The sequence below is a fragment of the Varanus komodoensis genome, unplaced genomic scaffold (genome assembly GCF_004798865.1).
Source record: "Varanus komodoensis strain SLA01 unplaced genomic scaffold, ASM479886v1 scaffold38, whole genome shotgun sequence".
NCBI lineage: Eukaryota > Metazoa > Chordata > Lepidosauria > Squamata > Varanidae > Varanus > Varanus komodoensis.
Window position 1 is genome coordinate 8,809,251 of NW_025335909.1, and position 18,200 is coordinate 8,827,450.

The window sequence follows — 18,200 nt, forward strand, 5'->3', positions numbered from 1 at the left end:
CAGTCGCGCCGGAATCCCGTCCAGGGTTTTGTCTTCAAGTGCCGCTGAGAGATAGTGATTGGCGTTCTCGCTTCATAGAGAGGAAGCAGCGTGGTCGCCTCTCCCATTCATCTCAGGTTGGTTACTCATTTGAAATGACAGCTCTTGTCTGGCGTCTCAAAGTTGGGGACTCCCGCCCTGCACAGACACTGCCGCATATTAAATCAAGAACCAGTCACCTTGGATGGTGAAGTTCAAGTTCTCTTCGTTCTCCTCCTCCTCCTCCCAGACATTTTTCAGCAGTGTATTTTGAATTTTTTAAGCCAATCATGAACACAGCTCCGTGGGATTTCTACATCTCGTGCCCTCTTGCTCTGGAGGAAGCCAGCAAGCTGCATCTAATGACTGGTCAATATCTGTGGATCTTATTTAATACATGAAGAAAAGATTGAATGATAGGAAGCATCTTGTGGGACAAATTTCACATTTTATAATTGCCGCCACTGTGTAAATCCATCCAACCCAAATGCAAACAAGGTCAAATTTTACTTGGACTTGGAGAAAAACCCTGACCTTTCCAGAACTTCTCAAAACTGTTAATCCGGGTAACGATAGACATGGTTGTTGTATTTTTCCCTAAGTTTTTGTTAAATACATTTTTCTTCTCCTCATCTCTCTGCACATGGGATATTTTCCCTGTAGCAGAGGAAATACTGTAATGAATGGCCGTATTGCAAAATGCAGCTAAAAGCGAGCTGCATGGCGGCTTATTCATGTTTTTGTATTTGATTTACTTCCTACTTCCTTATTTAATAACTGGATTCCTAAAGACCCCCTTAAGCTTGGATGACCCATTTTGTTGCCAGGTCTGTGCCACTGACCCCAGCCAAGACCCCTGCCCCAAACAAAAATGAATCTGTTCCAGGAGCTGTCAGCCTCCAAGATGTCTAACGGGGCCTGGCAGGTGGAGACAAGCCTCATTATTTTTAATTGGGTTCTGTAGTTCTGCAGTTAAATAAAACACAATGGACACGGTCATCGAGGAAGTTCTTCTGTGCTGGGCCCATTGAACGACTGGGAGCTGTGCAAGAGCCGGCTGGCCAGGGCCCTGCCCGCTTCCGCAGGCCTTCTGCAGGAGAGTTGCTTGCGCAGTGAGCCTGGCACTCTCCCGGGCGCTCATATTTTTGGATAACAAAATATAAAATCAGGTGTCGTTCATCTGATTGCTCTTGGCAGTTCGACACAGCAAAACACGCACAATGAAATAATGGTGAATCGTCTTTTTTTTTTAAACCACCTTAATAGGTGGTTTAAATGTCTTCGGCTGAAGGCATGCCGATGAAGTACGATTCCCTTTGGCTTCTCCTCTTCTCCTAAACTGCAAGCTCCAGACAAGCCCGGCATGAATTGGCCCGAAAGACCTCCATTTGTAATTGAGGGCGGGTGCTAACGTTTGAAAAAGTCCAGGAATTTGCCGTCCGTGGGACTGCGGAGGGTTCGCCAGGGTATGTGAGAGGATTCTCTTTGTAAGAGACTCCCTGGCTGGCTTTTGTGTCAGTGCCCAGTTCTGTGTGATAAAATCTTGAAACCTGCAAACGGAAGCGTCTTTCGGGAAAGTGTGAGGATGGAGCCGCCTCACAGAGGACGTAATCCCTTCTGTCACCTCTGTTACCCCCAAAAACAGCGCGGGAAAAGACAGCTGGAGATTTTGACCCGCAGCGTAGGCCGGAACGCTCCCGTTCGGACATGGGCTGGGGCTGGGACTGTCACATTCATTCGGGGAGCATGTTAAGAAGGGAGGAAGGGTCAAGCTCTCATCTGGAAGAGATGTCTGTAAACAGACGCAGCCAAAGTACCCAGCCTGTGTAATCGTACGTCTCTCAACTCATCCAAGTTTATCCAGGGGGATTCCCAAACCACTCTTTAAGCTCCAAATCTGTTTTTAAGGGGTTTTTTTGCAGAAAATTCAGCTTAAACATCATTTAACTGTCTCCAGACATCGTTGGTTAGATGGCCCACAGTTTGAGATGGAATAAGCTATTTTTCTGTGTTCCACTTGGTTCTTAAGATGCTTCAGCTTCCCTCGTGTTTGCACGTGCTTGTGAAGCACAGTTTGAGGCTAAAAATGCAATCAGTGAGAGGTGTGTGATGTAACCAGATTGGGAGCTGACTTCCTTCATAATACACACCTATTTTCTATCTCTCATTTCATACCTGTGGGCTGTACTGGCCGTGATCCTCCTCAAATCTGATGACTGGATTAAAACCCAACAATCCAGGATTATTTATCTGCCCGACTCCTTAGCTGTGCAATAAAACCTATTTATTGCTTGTAATACTTAGAATTAATGAATGCGGCATTAAATAATTGATGGCCATTTTACCACAAGCAAGAATTCAATTAAATTTGAACAAGAGACAGCCAGGCATGTGGTAAAGAATTCCTCTTTCCATTTTGTCCAGCTGCAAGCAATACCATTCGGATCTGGTCACTCAAGACAACTCGCGATGAAATGGGCACGCAGGACGAGCGAAGCTGGGCGGATATTATGTTGCTGAATAGTCATTCATCATGTCAGAGTGGCAGGAATCCGAACTCCCGGGAAGGATAATAGGTGATGAAGATCTCTCCGCTCGGAAGTAGGTGGCATGCTTGAAGCTGATCTGGGTCAAAGTGTAATGCTTTGCAGGGGTAGAGGGAAGAGAGTCCTAACAGCTGGCTGGGAATGCTGGGGGGCTGGGAATGCTGGGGGGGTGTAGGACTTTTCTCTCTCTACCTCTGCCCAGGGTTGTGCTCTCAATTGGGATGGGGGTGGATGAGTCTAAGGTCTCTGATGTAGCATCGCTGAGGACCATGGACACTTCTCATGGTGCCTACCTCTGGTCCTGGAGCAGCATAAAGCCATCAGGGCTGGTAGCCGTGGGTTGCCTCCTCCTCCTCCTCCTCCTCCTCCATGAATTTCTCCAACCCTGTTTAGTGAGGTCCGTCCTTTGCTCCACCCTGAATCTCTCACCTGTCCGCTTCATGGAATGACGCCTTTGGGTTCTACATGCACCTGGAGCCGGCTGGAGCCGGGGGTCAGACTAGATGACCCGGGAGATCCCTTCTGACTCGCTCTGTTTCTATGTTTCTACAGATAGCAGGGAAGAGTTTTTCTCTCCCCTTTCTCCACATCATTTCAGGCCTCTCTATCCAATCTCCCCTCCTGCACCTTTTCTTTGAGACAATTCCAAATGTAGCCTTGAAGCATTTGAGTTGCCTCTTTCTGCTCTTTGTCCAACTCGGTAATGTCCTTTTTTGGGTGCAGCGGCCACACTGTTCCAAAGAGGTGTTTACAGGCAGTGTGATCTTGGCAGTTTAATCTTCCATTCCTTTACTTATTACACAGGTTGCCTTTATCGCAACCGCCACATGCTGAGTTGTCATTTCAGTCAAGCTGCGCACCACAGTGCCAAGCTCTTCTTCTCAGGCCATCCCTGACTTTTAATCCCGGCATGTGAGCAAGACTTAATCTAGGCAGGCGTATTTAAGACCAGCCTGCGACTGAACGAGGCTGTTGCCGACAGCCCTCGTTGTATTTGCATTTCTGCACATCTCAGATAAACAGCAGCTCAAATTATGACATCACTGAATTCTTCAGCACATTAAACATTAACACAATTATCTTGAGATCAGAGCAGTTCCCTGCGACTTTAATTTTTAAGCATTACCTGCCTCAGACCAAACTTGGGAAAAGAGATCCCGTAACTGCTCACCAGGTATACATTATTAAATGCAAAGGTGGCACTTTCATTTGGCTTCCTCGGACTCGTAACCACTTGGAGGTCCTAGCCGTGTGGGGCAGCAGTGTGGGGCAGAAGAAAGGGTGCAGCTGGAGTTACTGACAGCTTTCCCACCCTCCCTTCGGGCTCTCCGGCTTATTTCCATGGTCAGTAATTCGCCTGGGAGGTTACCGTGGCTCATCAAAGATCAGCAGCGCTGCAACACAATCTCCGAGACGGTTCGGTTTCTCATTCTTATCTGGAGCAGTAGCCAATGATGGCAGCCCAGGACCTGCAGGGTAAAGCCACGGACACGCAACATGCATTATTGAGAGTCCTCTACCGGGGTGGAAAAGTCGCTCTGCGGGACCAGGGGCACGTCGTGATGCCCCTCTGGATCCTGTGCAGCATGCAAGGCACTCTCTGACGGGCCCGGCTGGGACCACGGTTTGGAAGGTCGCCTGGGATGGACGCACAGGTAATCTTAACAATGGGTTGAGGCCGGGCGTGCGGTGGCGCGGTTTGGAGGCCCCGGCTGCCCCCCAGGGTGGCTCGGCTCGCCAATTTCACCCACCCTCCCTTGGCACACGGGCATTTCTGCCGCTTGGAGAAAGGCGCATGGAGCGCAGGGCCAGGGATCAAGTCTCACCCCCCCTTTGGGGGCACTATTTGGCCTCGAACTGGTCCCCATGGCCACCTCCTTCGCCACCTGCATGTGTTCCTATTGGCCGGGGGCAGTCCGTCCGTCCGTCCGGGGTTCCCTCCCCCAGAAGTCCTCCTCGTTGCCTTTTCAGCACATTTTATTAAAAATGTGACTCCATGAGGGGCAGGCCGAGAGCTGGAGGCTCTTTCCCTCCACTAAACTGGCATAGGATGGGGCCCTTTGTGGGCTTTCCTTGGATCGAAAGATAGGATTTGGCCCCGTGCCTGAGGTCCTCCTCTCTCGCCTAAACATGGCCTTCCGTTTACGCCTGCCCAACCCTGTGGCTTTGGGGGTCTTCCTTTGAGGCAGGCGTCTTTCCAGTGGCCACTTTCCCACAGCCAAATGGAGGTCGTAATTATGCCACAGAGCTGGCCAGAGAAGACACAGCGATAAATCCAGCCAGAGTCAGGTCATTTACTTGCTTTTTGAGTTTTCATCTTGCAGTAGGCAGTTCTAGAAATCTCATTTCCTGACGCAGTGGGCCATGAAGCGGCACAGGACAAAAACTATTCATTTATTTATCTATTAAGCAAGGCCTCCCTGTAATGGCAGCTTACTGGTCAAAGCAATGTTTAAATTAAGGCTGCATTTCTCTAAAAGCTTTTACCTTGTAAACTCTGTTATTGAAAGGGTCTCGTCTTGGAACGGCACTTTTTAAAGGCTTTATGCTAACTGGACGTGTTCATTTGCCTTTGACAGTGGGACTTGCGGATATTAGACAGGGTAACGGTTTCCAGAGTGGTAACTGACGGGTTAAAGTTGCCACATGCTTCATGTCTGTGAGTCTGGCAGTTGAAAACAGCACAGGAGCAAGGGATGAGCGGTGAAGATGCCTTTGGTGCTGCTCCTGCATCGCCGCTGGCAGTCTTAGGGTGCAGCCCTCTGGCACATCAGAGCCCAGCAGCTGAGCTCATGCCAGCCTTCCCAGCCAGCCACGTGTTCTTGACTTCAGCTCCCATCTGCCCCAGCAAGCATGGCAAATGGGTAGGGGAGTTGGGGTTTGTGGTCTTAGAAATCTGAGGGCAGCCCCTTGTGGGAGTGTGCACAGACTAATTCGTGAGCCTCCGACGTGTGCCGGGACACGGTCGTTTGTTTCCTGCCTCTGCCCCCGCGGAATCGGGTGAAGCAGCGCCCCCGGCTTCCCAGGGGATCCCCTTCCACCCACCCACCCACCCACCGGGCATTCCTTAATATTTGGCGCGAGTGCTTGGGATCCTGCCTTGCGTCATAAAACCTTCCCCTTGCCACTGTCTTCCCCTCCCTCTGTTTTATCCTACCATCCTGCCTGCCAGTGGCCATGCCTGCTGGGGATGATGGGGCATGCAGTCCAGCACATCCAGAGAGCAGCAGGCCGCTGGCCCTCCCTGTGCCGTGCAGGGGCTGGGCCGGGTGTCTCCTCTCAGGAGCAGCGCCCGCAATTGCAGCGCTTGCGGAGCCGACGGGAAGCACCTGTGCCGGCCCTGCAGGTGCGGCCGGCCGGCCAGCCCAGATAACGGCCCTCTATCCAGCTGCGGCTTTTTCTTCAGTCTCGCCATGGAGGAGGCAGCGGTGGTGAGTGCCGGTCCTTTTCCAGGTCCTTTGACAAGCTTCAAGAAAAGCCCCTTCCTAGCACAGGCACGATGCTTTGTCTCTCTCGGCCCGCTGCTTTTCCAGGGCTTTTTAACGCGGGTTTTCAAAGGCCACGCATTTACCTCTGAGGGAGAGTTGAAAGGAAATGGGGGAAAGGAGCGTGGGCGGCACAGCCCCAAACTTGCTGATCACAAAGGGGTTTCTCCTTCCTTAAGTTTGTTTAGGATTGCAGACAATCCCAAGCAAATGTGTCTGTCTTGTTAGCCCCTGGGGCTCTGGGATTCCTAGGAGGGTTTCTGGAGATGCGACCTTGACTAAAGCTTCCTCTCCCGTGCAAACTGCTGAATTCGAGAGAATGTGCGCCTTTGTTCTGGTTCTGCGGATCCTGCGGAACTTCCATGGCTTGAGGGCCTCTTGGACTTGCTGGTCATACCAAATGAATCACAGTTGTCCTTCCGCCCATACCTGGAGTACCAAACCCTCACCCTAGTTCAGTTGTCTATTTATCTTCCCAGTTTTCACAGATGTTGCATGCCGCGTTTTCGTTTTGAAGATTTATGTTGTGTCTTCCAGCTGGAAGAACACATAGATTAAAATATGTGCAATAAAATTGCAAGAACATGCAAAGGACCCGTGTTAAAACAGAGAAGCTGGAACAGCAACAGGGGACCCCAACACCTGGTGAAATAGTAAGGCCCTGAATGGAAAGTTTAAAGAGAAGGAGCGGACCGAGTTCTCCTGCTTTGGGGCTGCTGTCAAAAAGACCCTGCCTATTTATTTATTTATTTAAAACATTTCTATGCCGCCCCCATCGCAACAAAGCCTCGGAGCGGCTCACAAAAAATACATAAAAACATTAATAATAATAATAATAATAATAATAATAATAATAATAATAATAATTTAAAAGAAAAAAAACATTAAAAAACCCCCGGTGCATTCTCGGCTAATTTTAAAAACCTAATTAATTCAATAATTTAGCAATTAAAATAAGTTTTAAATAAAAAGGTCTTCTCCTGGCGCCGAAACACACATAACGACGGCGCCAGGTGGACCGCTCTGGGGAGCGCGTTCCATCGGTGGGGCCTCGTGTCCCGGCCAGCCGCTGATGAAAGAGAGCGAAGGAAGGACACACACAGAGCGAGGCCTCCTAGGAGCAGGCAGACCCTGTGCAAGAGACTGGCCCCAGACCGGGCGGGTTACCGGGACTGCCGGCTTCCACCGGGCGTCTCGCTGCCTGCGTTTGCTTGGGCCAGCTGCGGTGATGTGTGAATGGAGCGCAGCAGTCGGGTCAGGGGAAAGCTCTGGGTTCGGAGCCTGGTGCTGCTGCGCAGTTGCCTGGGGTGGAAAAGCTGGAAGCCTGACTGGGGTTTGGAGATGGGTAGGAAGACGCCCCCGAGCGCCTTTGAGAAAGGAGGGATGGGACGGAGGGACGGGCTGTGCTGCTTGGCAGGCGAGGCGTTCCCTGGCTGCAGGGCAAGAAGGATTCCGGCAGAGCGTCTGCCTTTCGCTCGACATGAAAGGTCCGAGGGGGCGGGAGGAACCGCAGAGGCCGGCACCCATGCAGGCCTTGCCCAGCCGTGCCCACGGGGGCTTCAGGGCAAGCTGGTGGCCCCTGATTCCGTGGGGCTCCTCATCCCTTCCGGCTTTTCCTTTGAACATTGCGCTCCATAACCTATGCGTGCCAAGCCAGAAAAAAGCTTACAGCTCCCAGCACCCTCTGCCAACCCATCTAGAGGGTCAATAAGTCTCTGCGGCACATCACCAGTTCCTGGTTCCATGTTTGGCAGAGGCAGAAATGCCTAGCGGTTAGCGAACTCGACTTTGTCTGTTTAGAGGGCCGACCTGAAACTGCCCGTCCTGTAAGTGGCCACCTCGCCTTTGGGCCTGTCCTGTGTCCTTCCTCTGGGTCCTTCTCAAAAGTTTATCTTCCGTTCTGGGAACAGCTGGGTGACTTCTCGACGCGCACCGCGTTGTCTTCCTCGTGATGCTGCTTTGCTTTGGAGGCTGCCGCTGTGTGTTCCTGGAGCGGAGAGCGACGCCCTGGGCAGCTCCGAAAGTGGACATCAAGGTTGACGGGCAAGCTGCTGACGCGGCCCTCGCGCCCGTTCTGCTGAGAGCGGCACCTTGGCGGTTGGCAGGCCTCGGGAGGCGCTGGCCGGCGTCCCTGTGACCCGCGGCCTCGGGCTAAAGGCGTGTGGCGCTCTGCACACAGGAGAGCGCAGCAAGCGCGTCCGGCACACCCTCGCCCTCGGCCGCCCAGTGGCAGCCAGCCGCCTCTGCCACGTCCCACCCACTGGCCCCCGGCGCTCCTGCGTGCCGCTCTCCCGCATCCCTGCCGGTCCCTGGACGGCGCCGGGGCTTCGCCGCAAGCGCAGCACCCGGCCACAAAGCCGTGCATCCACAGGGGGTGAGTTCAGTTTGCAGGTGCTCTGGGGGCGAAGGCGGCACTGAATCTGCTCGTGGACGGGAGCCAACGGCCTCTGAGCCTGACTCTGAGTGCAGTCGTGGCGGTTGGCTCGGTTGCGGTATTCCCGAATCCCCCCTGCCTTGCTCGCTCGTTCGGGTGTGAGGGCGAGAGGGGCGAGCCAAGGTGCCGGCTGCCCCTCGCATGCCTGCTTCTCGCATTCAGGTTGGCACCGGCAACTGGCAAGGGGTTTCTGTGCTCATGCCTTCCAGGAGGCCACCTGGCCCGTTCTGGAGCTAATGGGGGACGCCGATGCACCCCTGCGGCAGGGTGGGAGGCGGGGGCCCCCAACGGCTGGATGGTGGGGCATTTGTCCAAGGAGGGGGTCCACGAGGGGCGGGGGAGCTGCCTGGGTGCTTAGGACAGGCACTGGCCGGCTGTCCTGTTCGGGTGCAGCAGCACCGGCTGGGCAGCCCCCGCTGGCACGGGGGGGGGGGATTCGCTTGATGTGCTGCAGGAACCTGGAGCCGGGCGGCACCATCTCCCGTTCCGCTTGTGTCTGCTATTCCGTGGCTTTATGTCTTTCTCAAGTGACGTTTCTTTGGCCATGGCCCTGAGCTTGTACAGGAAATGCGCCGTGAAGACCGAGCTGGCAGACGGATAGCTCGCGTTCCTCTCTGCTGTGCTTAGGTTTTGCTATATTTCCACGTTCAGTATAACATCTCTAAATGTGCACCTGTTGGAGAACACATACGCACATTTAATGGCAGCGGCTGTCGTCCTCTGTCCTCTGCCTCGGACTTGCATTTCCTCTTTCGCACATTCTGGAAGTGCCGCCGTGGCTGCAGCAGGCAGAAGTGGGGAGGGTTGTAGGAAGGGCTTCGGAGGAGGCTGGTGGCAAGAGGCAGCGTGTGCTTTGCTTCTTGGCCTCAGTGCAGTCGCTGTCCCTGCTCTTAGATCGTTAAACTCCCGATGTGCTTCAGTGGGGGAGCAGTGAAGGAACGCGGGTGCTGAGGGGAGTCGGATCAAGAGGCAGCTCTGGCCGTCCAGCTCTAAAAATAGCCAGCCTTTGTTTGCCGAGAGCAAAGGGCAGGTGTGCTAGAGAAGAGGACCTGTAGAGCGCAGGGATCGAGGCGGTTCAGGCTGCAACCTGAACCGTGCCAGCCGGGAACTCCGCCCCATTGCGTGCGGGATCCGGCTGCGCCAAAGGCCCAGCGGGACGCATCCGCTCAGTCGTCGCTGCCATCCCGAGCACGTGCATTACGCAGCCACCCGAGGCTCGCCACAGCGTCCCGGGATAGGCGGGCTTCCTCGCTCCCCAGTCACGGGAATGCTGCTATTGATTGTTCGGGGTTTCTGCCCCGCATAACTGCTGAAAAGGGCAGTCCAGGCAGCTCAGGTGAATCCTAGGCACCGTCTGGACAGGTGAAAGGCCTGTGGCTCTGACACGCTTGTCCGCACGGGGCGCCCAGCCAGGTGCTTTACTGTGTGGCTCAGACGAGCACAACTGCCCAGAACTCCAATCCCACCTCATCAAACCAGGCCCAGCCCAGGGGCCGGGCCCCTGCTCCCGCATCTGTCTCAGCGAGGAGCGAGGGCCACGGTGCAGCCTCAGGACCGGGCGGCACACGGGCTGTCTCTGGCTGGGAGCAGGCGTTTCTGGCGGCTGCTCCGTTCCAGAGAAGCAAAATAAATCTGTGCCGTGGACACCCCTGCTTGCCCCGGCATTCAGTTACTCCATTTCGAATCTTGGAGGGCTCTCACGTTTCAGCCGGAGCCAGCTGCAATCTGAAGAGCCTCCTCGGTGCCGCAAGGTGGCCCAGGGGGAGCGTCTGCAGAGGAACTTCGTTTTTCAGATGCTGCTTGTGCATCGGACAATCCAGCCATGGATCCCTTGAACTCCTGCGTGAGCACAAACGCTTTTCCACAAGTGGCCACAGCCAGAGCTGCTGACCGAGACGTCGCTCGTAAGCGTGGCATCGCTCAATTCAACCCAAGCGGTTCAGTTAATACAACCATTGCAAAACATGCAGCGTGAACCACTGCAAGACAGTATTATTAGTGAGGAAAGTGGAGCCTGGCTGGAGTACCCCAAGCTCTTCCACTGTGGGGAGGCGGCTGATCCAAACTGCCAAGAGCCGCCAGATCCTTTGGGCTTCTCGCAGTCTTGGCTACGGAGCTGTCAGAGCGGGCCCCTGCGTGTCGGCCTCTCGCTCAGGGCTGGGCTGCACCATATCGGGTCTGAGTGCTTCGCTGGCTCCTTTCACCGTCGCTGGAGCCCACCGGGCCTTTTCTCCATGTACTTCCGTACAAACGCTCGCTCTCAGCGCAGCCTGCGGCGGCTCTCACACGGAACAGCACACGTTGCAGAAAACGCCTCGCAGCTTTTAGTTCGATAATTGAAGCGGGAACTTTTCCCAGGCCCAGCTTCTTTAGAGTGAGATTTTCTTCTCTAAGGTTATCTGGCCAAACTCTGTTGTCTTCCTTAATATATGTTGCATTAATATATGTATTAACACTCTCTCCCTCCCGATGCCCCGTGCTGGGAAAAGGCTATGCCACACGAGCTTAGGAGAGCGTCACAATCTTCGTTAACCCAAGCTGGCTGATGTCCGCTTCCCCACTTCCCCGGTCTGGCCGCCCCGGTGTGTGTGGACCCTGAGGTGACAGGGTGCCTAATGCAGCACTGTGGGAGGGTGCCTGGTTCAGGCAAGCTGTGCCGCTCCGAAGGGGAGCAGCCCTGCTGTGCGTTAGAAAGGACCCCTTCTCAGCCCTACCTGAGGAAGGTACTCGGGACCTTTCGGGGGAGGCCGCTCCCTTCCTAGGAGCCCAGCAGCCCTCCTTGTACCCACAGCCACCGTTAAATCGAAAGAGTCCCTCCCGCTCGGCTGCGGCGGGCTCCCTTCCCGCTACTGCAGCCACCCAGCCCTCTCCTGACACTACCTAAGTCGAGCGATGCGTCTTCGCTCGCTGTTCTCCAGCCTCGGATTTGGCTCGCTTTCCCACCGCCACCGTCTGTAGGTATTGGCGGCTCCCCATCTTGTCCGAGATGCCTAGAGTGCTTTTTGTTTTGTGGGTGTGAGTGGAGGAGACACATGGTGCTTTGAACCAGGACGGCTAGAAAGCACCGGGGTTACCGGCCCGGGACTTCTTTGGCAGCTCATTGTGACCTGACCTGCGAGCGACGGGTTCGTTGAAGCTGACAGGGGCAGAAAAGGAGCCCCCTTCCCGCTCCCTTCCTCCGAACCTGCATTCTTTACCTGTCTCAGTGCGTTAAAGTGGGGAGAGACGGAGGGGAAGGGCTGGGGGAAACCCAAGAGTGGAGGCTTAGGGTCTGGCAGGTGGAACAGAATCCATCACGGCCCGGCCGGAGAATGGAGCCGCCCCGGCTTAGCTGCTGTAGACCCGCCTAACCAGAAAGAGTTGCTAGGAACAAATCTCTATTGTTCGCTGTCATCTTTAAATGAGTGTCAGAGTAGGCGGGGGGGCTTTGACCGTTAACTGCACGCTTTTAGCGGGCCTGTTGTGTCTGCCCCGGCCGCACCCCCTCCGCTCTCGCGGGTTCTCAGATTAGTGAGAGCGGCCCCGGCCCCTCTCTAAATGGGCCGTCGCCAGCTTTTGTGCGCAGACTGCCCGGTGTGAAATTCGCAGTGACGTTAAATGTTTTCTAATGAATAATTATTGAAAAGAAATGGAGGGATATGCGTGTAATGGATTGTAGAGCATTAAAACGCTTTCTTCGGGGCAACACACAAATGTTGTCCTTCACACGCAGTTTGGAGAAGGGCTTTTTCTTCTGTTCCGTCTTGTGGAAGGTTTTTGATTCTCAGCAGATTATCCACAGGCTCTTAAAGCACGGTGCTCGGCCCTCCCAGCCACCCCCCCCCCAAAGAAATGAAAGAGGCGCTTTGGCAAAACGAATGTTTTTCAAGATGGCAGCCATGAAGCCCGTTGAAGTGTTAAAAGTTCCAGGGTTTAAAAGAAATGTTTGAACCCCAAGAGATTTTCTCACTTCTGCTTTTGATTGCGAAGGGTGAGGTGAGTTTTCCCCGCGACCTCTCTCCTATTCACAGGGAAAGACAACCGTGCTTTTGACTGGGGCCACGCCAAGGTTGTATACCCTTCAGAATAATTCAGAGTTGTTGCCATCTTTTCCCTCTAAGCTGCCGATTAACCTCAAAGCCTTTATATTCCCTGGTGTTTCATAAAGAAATTAAGCCACAATGTGTACATGTTTGGTGGGTTATAATGAGATCTAGACATTCCCAACCATAAACATTAAGGCTGAAGCTCAGAGGACACGGCCTTTTCCCAAACGTGAGATCAGGTTTTAATTTGGCTTCTGCCTGGGGCTCTCCAGCTTCCCTTTGAGCAGAGGAAGGTTGGTCCGAAGCCCCTTGCATAGCTGGGAATCAGTTTAGTAGGAGAAGCTGGGAATCGGACCTGGGACTTCCTGTATCCTAAGCGAAAATTCAGGCTTCCTCAAGCCAAAGACTGGCTGGTGGGCCTTGTGAGTTGGAATTTCTGGGGCGCCTTCCGTCCTCAGCATTCCTGACCATTGGCCATGGCAGCAAGGCCTTCTGGAAGCTGACAGTCCACCCATCTGGAGATCTCCCTTCTGCCCACAGGCGATGTGGCACGTGGGACGGAGGTGTTCAAAATGGTGCTTGAATGCTCAGCCTGAGGAGGAAGCGGAGATGGCCTTTGTCTGTGTATTCCTTCTTGGCCACGTGTTCCCAATTTTGTTGTAGATTAATGGTGATGTATCATCAGAAACAAGCTGACATTGACCTTATGTATGGTTCATGCAAACAAGCCAGCTTCCTAAATTATGGTTTGATGTTGGCTTCTTTGCACTAACCATAGTTAAGGTGAGCCATGGTCTGTCTATATTCAGACAACCATGGGTCAGTCAATCAAGGCAAATTGCAGTTGGGACAGGGAAAAAAGGGGAAGCAAAAACTTCTGAAAATCTCTGTACGACCATATCTAGGAAGGAGAGGGGAAGCATGTAATTCTCAGAAATCGAAACTAGACTTAGCCCTGGGTTCGAATTAGCCTTCTGTTTGCAACTAGTGCAGGCAGCCTTTGGAGAACGGGGCACTTGCAGAGTAAAGCTCTGGGTACGTCCCGCTGCAGGGCATGGACTTTGCTGAGAGGAGTTGCAGAACATCGAATCTGGCGACCGTCCCTGAAATGGTTCAACCCTCTGTGCTTGACTCCTGCAAAGTACGGTGCGTGGGGTTGCCCTTGGAGACTTCAGCTGGTCCACCAGTGGCAGGTCGGCCGCAAGCTGGCTGAGCTTACCCCAAACGCGCCTGCCGGAGCTGCAGAAGCAGCGTTGCTGGTGCCCTGGATATTCGGGGATGCAGCTCAGCGGGTTCCTCATGCCGGCCTGTTTCCCTTTGCGGGCAGAGTACAAGCCCCGCGATGATGATTCACAATTCGCTTTAGGGATGAATTGGGTTTGATCCTTCCTCCTGCGGCACTGAATGCTGTGGGGGCAGAAGCAGAGACCCCTCAGGGCCTAATTTAAAGAGGGCGACCTCTTGTGGGGCAAAGGGCAAGTGGCTTTTGTGAATTTGGAGACGCTGCGGGTGCTTCTCCGGGCTTGGGAAAGGGGAAGTCGGGGCTTGGGGCACCTCCTGCAACAGGAGGAGCTCTGCCAGCTTTTCTCCAGATAAAGAGCCCTTAAAGAAGTGCATGTCAGGCTGAAATCCAACAGGAGCAGCCGGTCCCGCTGCACAAAGTGCTGGCTTTTTGCCTGCTGTGTAGAGGAATTCCAGAGAACACCCCCTGAAAGAGCTGGTGTGTGTGTGGGGGGGGGGCATGATCGAGGGAGCCCCTCAGTGCCAGGCCGGCTTCCTCGCAGGGCCAGAATTGGGCCAGGGCTGGAGGCTCAGCACTCCTGGGAGAGACCTGTTTTATTCTGCCTGGTGTTTAACCTCTGGCTTTTACTTGATGCTGAGTGTTTGCAAGTTTTTATAGTATGTTGTTATGCTCTTGGATTGATGTTTTGTTTTCTGAACCACACAGAGAGTTTTGGCTCTTGGGCAGGAAATAAATGTGATTCTCGCATGCGCCGATACGCATAGAACAACATAAATCGCATCCTGAAATGCTGCTTGCAAAGAACGGGCCAGTGCCCCAAATCTGTCAACAGTACATTGCATTATATCAACCGACTCCCTTTTCTTTTCTGCTTTCTGTCTGACGGCTGTTCTTGCAGTTGCCAAAGTTGTGTCCACATTGGCTTCTGTGCAGAAAGTGTTAATCTACTCCGGCGGTGCCACGTTTGACTCGCTCTCGCTGCTTGAAAGCTCTCCCTGCTACAGTGATACCTCGGTGCAGCTAGGATCTCTTGCTCGGTGGGGGCAGGGGTCATCCGGACAACGCCACTTGGGGGGCAGAGAATACTGTGAGAAGCGGCCCTGCGCACCGTCTCCCCGTGCCCGGCCGGTGCGAGCGAGCCGCGCATTGCAGCGAGACGCACCCGAGCGGCAGCCAGCTCAGGGCTCCCCCGGTCGCCGGACAGGCCGCTTCCCAGAGTGGCGACTCAGTAAAAAGAAATCGGGCGCGGAAATCCGATCTAGCAGGCGGCTCCTGGCGTTTCAAGGCCGCTCATTCTTTTGCTCGCTGCTTTCAGAGAAGGAGAGGCATAATTTGTGTATCTGGTGCGGAGCCGTCCGGCGGTGTGTGCACTGAGCGTTCCCCGAATGAGGCGGGAGAACGAGTTCGGCATTTTGTAAGGCGTTCGTTGCCGGTCGCCGTCCCCATCTTGGCCATGTGGAAAAAAACAAGCGGCCGTTAACTCCCAGGAAGGAAACCAGCAAGGCTAAACTCTGCCACGCTATCAGAACTGTAAGTCTCGGCTGCCAGCTCTCCGATGTGTGTGGGGTGGGTGGCCTTGCCCAGTGGTAAGGGCAGCTCACTCTGCACATGAGCAGAGGCATTTCAGTCTCTTAGTCCATACGCTTACGGCTGTGCCTTACCTTTTTGAAGCCCCGAGTGGGTGGGGACACCGCCAGAAGATTTCATGCTTTTATTTAGGATGAGATATCTGTCTGTGAAGGTGTGCTTTTGAGAATCAGTGGGTGGGAGGGGGGTCACTGCACCCAGCTGCCACAGCCACGTGGCACCCTTTTCTATCATCCACGTGGGCAGAAAGAGGAAAGGCTCAGTGACAGCCGAGTTCCCACTGTGAGTGTGGAAAGTTGTGTTCACCCAGCACCTGTAGGGGGGCTTCGGGATGCACGGGTGGGATCTGGCCAGGATGGATGAGAGAAATGTACCAAGATGGCGCTTGTCACACCTGTATTTTGTCCTTCCTGTCTGTGTGTATTTTTTTTCCACTTGAAAACAAAACACTGCTAAACGAGCCCAAGATAAACTCAACCCGGGAAGAGAGAAAAGCTGTATTTTTATTTCTCCTCCATAATATAACATTCTTTGGGTAATGTACAGCAAGCACACATTTTTAATATTACCGAAAAGCACAGTGTGTTAAAAGTTAAGGTCAAAAGCAATACGAAATACGACAATGAGCAAGCACTGGAGCGCTCCAGAATTAAGCCGTTTGAAACTCAGATGCCTTGTGGCGCACAAGTGATTTGAAGGGTTGGCTGAATCCGCAGGTCTTCATCCAGGGCAAAGGGGTTTTGGGAATGGGCCACGAGAAATGCCCTTCTGTGGAAGGTCTGTGCTGCAGCCGGGGCGCCATTGCCGATAAGGCCCTGCGGAAGGTGCAGGTATCAAACGCCTTGCCCCAGCCAGCCTATTATTGCCCGCACTGACTGGCAGCTCTCCAGAGTCTCAGCCAAGATCCTTCCCTCACCTTCCCTGAAGAAGTTGCTGGGGCCAAGCCTGGGGCCTTCTGTGCGTGCACGTGTGCTACCCCTCGGCTGCAGCCCAGCATCCTGGGCCGCCTGCCTGAGAGCCCATCCTCAGCAGTGTTCGCGGGTGCCTTGATCCAGGCCTCCTTCCGGCCCCTGCAGCGCCTGCTGGACCAGGGGATGCCCTGATGGAGCCCTTCAGCAGCCCCTCTCCGTTGCGGAGGGAGCGCGCGTGCGCTGGGGGAAGAGCCCTGCCGAGCCGCGTCCTCCCTCCCCTGTCCGAGGGATGAGAAGTCATTGCCGCTCGGCCCGTGACCCTGCCCGGCGAACCCTGATCATGCCTCGTGTGGGGAGGCTGCCTGTCCAGGTCCCTGCCTTGGCCAGGAATTCCCGTTGGCGGAACGGCTTCCCGCTCCGGGACAACTTTGCAACAATATGTTTAAAGTCCAGCCACAAAATGTAGAAAGCTTGCTTTGTGGAATGGGCAGAGGAGATGCAGGGAGCAGCTGGGGCCTGCCAGGTACGGCACTTGTGGGGAAGGGGACGGGGAGGGCGGCGCTTGGCATGGCATTTCATGCACCCGAATGGGCCCGGCATCTGTGGGACCCATCCAGAGGACGCCTCCCTGCCCCTCCGTCTGCTCCGGCGAGCGAAAGTTTGAGCCCCACTCCTGCAAAACACGGGCGGCTCGTTGAATAAACCTCAAGGCCAGTGGCTTGGAGCAGCCTTGCCCAACGGGGTGCCCTCCAGATGTGCCGGACTACAACTCCCACCATCCCCTACATCCATGGGAGTTGCTGCCCCCTCTGACGGCCCTGCTCTGAGGAAACCTGCTGCAGAGAAACTGTGGGCAGCTTCAGCCGGGCAGCTCCTCGTGCCACCGCTCGGGGGCCTCCTGTGGCTGCTCTCAGGCCGCCAGGCATCCGGGGAGGTCTGGAAGAGGTGGGAACGTGGCCGGAAACCCAGGCACACCTGCCACCCGGTCCCCCAGTCAGCCAAGACTGGGGTGCCCCCTCCGGAAGCTCCATGAGGAAAGGAGGCCCTGGCGGCACCGGACCTGGACGTCCCGTCGCGCTGCGGTGGAGGGAGGGGGCTGTGAGTCTCGCGGAGGCGCCCGGTTCCCTTTGTGCCGCGTACGCCGTGTCTTCAGCTTGGGTGCCGGGACCAGGCGACGGGGCAGCGGTGAACTGGAGTGCCGGGAGGCAGTGGTGCGGCAGAGGGTCCCGCCCTCTGGATCCGGCGTCCGGCCGCCCGGCCGAGACCTCGGTGCGCCATGGCCTCCGTCCTCTGCAGACAAGCTGGGCGCTTTCGGCAGGGCCGGCAGAAGCTGCAGGCTGAGCTGCTGCACACACCTGGCGATGGCAAGCGCGGAGAAGTCCTGAGGGGCGGGCGGGCGGGCCCCCCCCCCCCCAAGAGCGCGTCCCCAACCTGCCTCCGCGGCGGTACGGTGATGCGGCCAGGCTGCCTTGCCGGCATGCAGCTGGCCGCGGATTTCCAGATGCCGGTGCTTTGACGTCTCCGAGCTCAGGGTGCAGCTGGCATCTTGTTCCTTGCATGCTTTGCAGCCGAAGGATTTTGCGTTTCCTCGAGCCCCGACTTCAAGGGGAATAGAGGCCGAGCTGCGAGTGCGCCATGGCAGTGCCCGGGTTTTGTTTCACGGCCTCTGCAAAGGGCGACTGGCTGGTAACCTTGCTCCAGTTAGAATTCGCGCTCCCAGATTCCGCAGCCTGGGGAAGGCACTTTGTATCCCTTCTGGGGGCCGGCTGTAAAGGCTTCTGGAAGTGGCAAAGAGCCGCGTCTGTTTCAAGGCAACCGGCGTGTCTTCTGCTGGAGCAGCCCCGAATTTGTCTGGCGGGCAAGTAAGGGTGGGATGGGGTGCTCGGGGTGTGGGATGGATGCTCTTCAGAAGCAAACGCGTTTGGCTAGTGACAAATCGGACCTGAGGGGT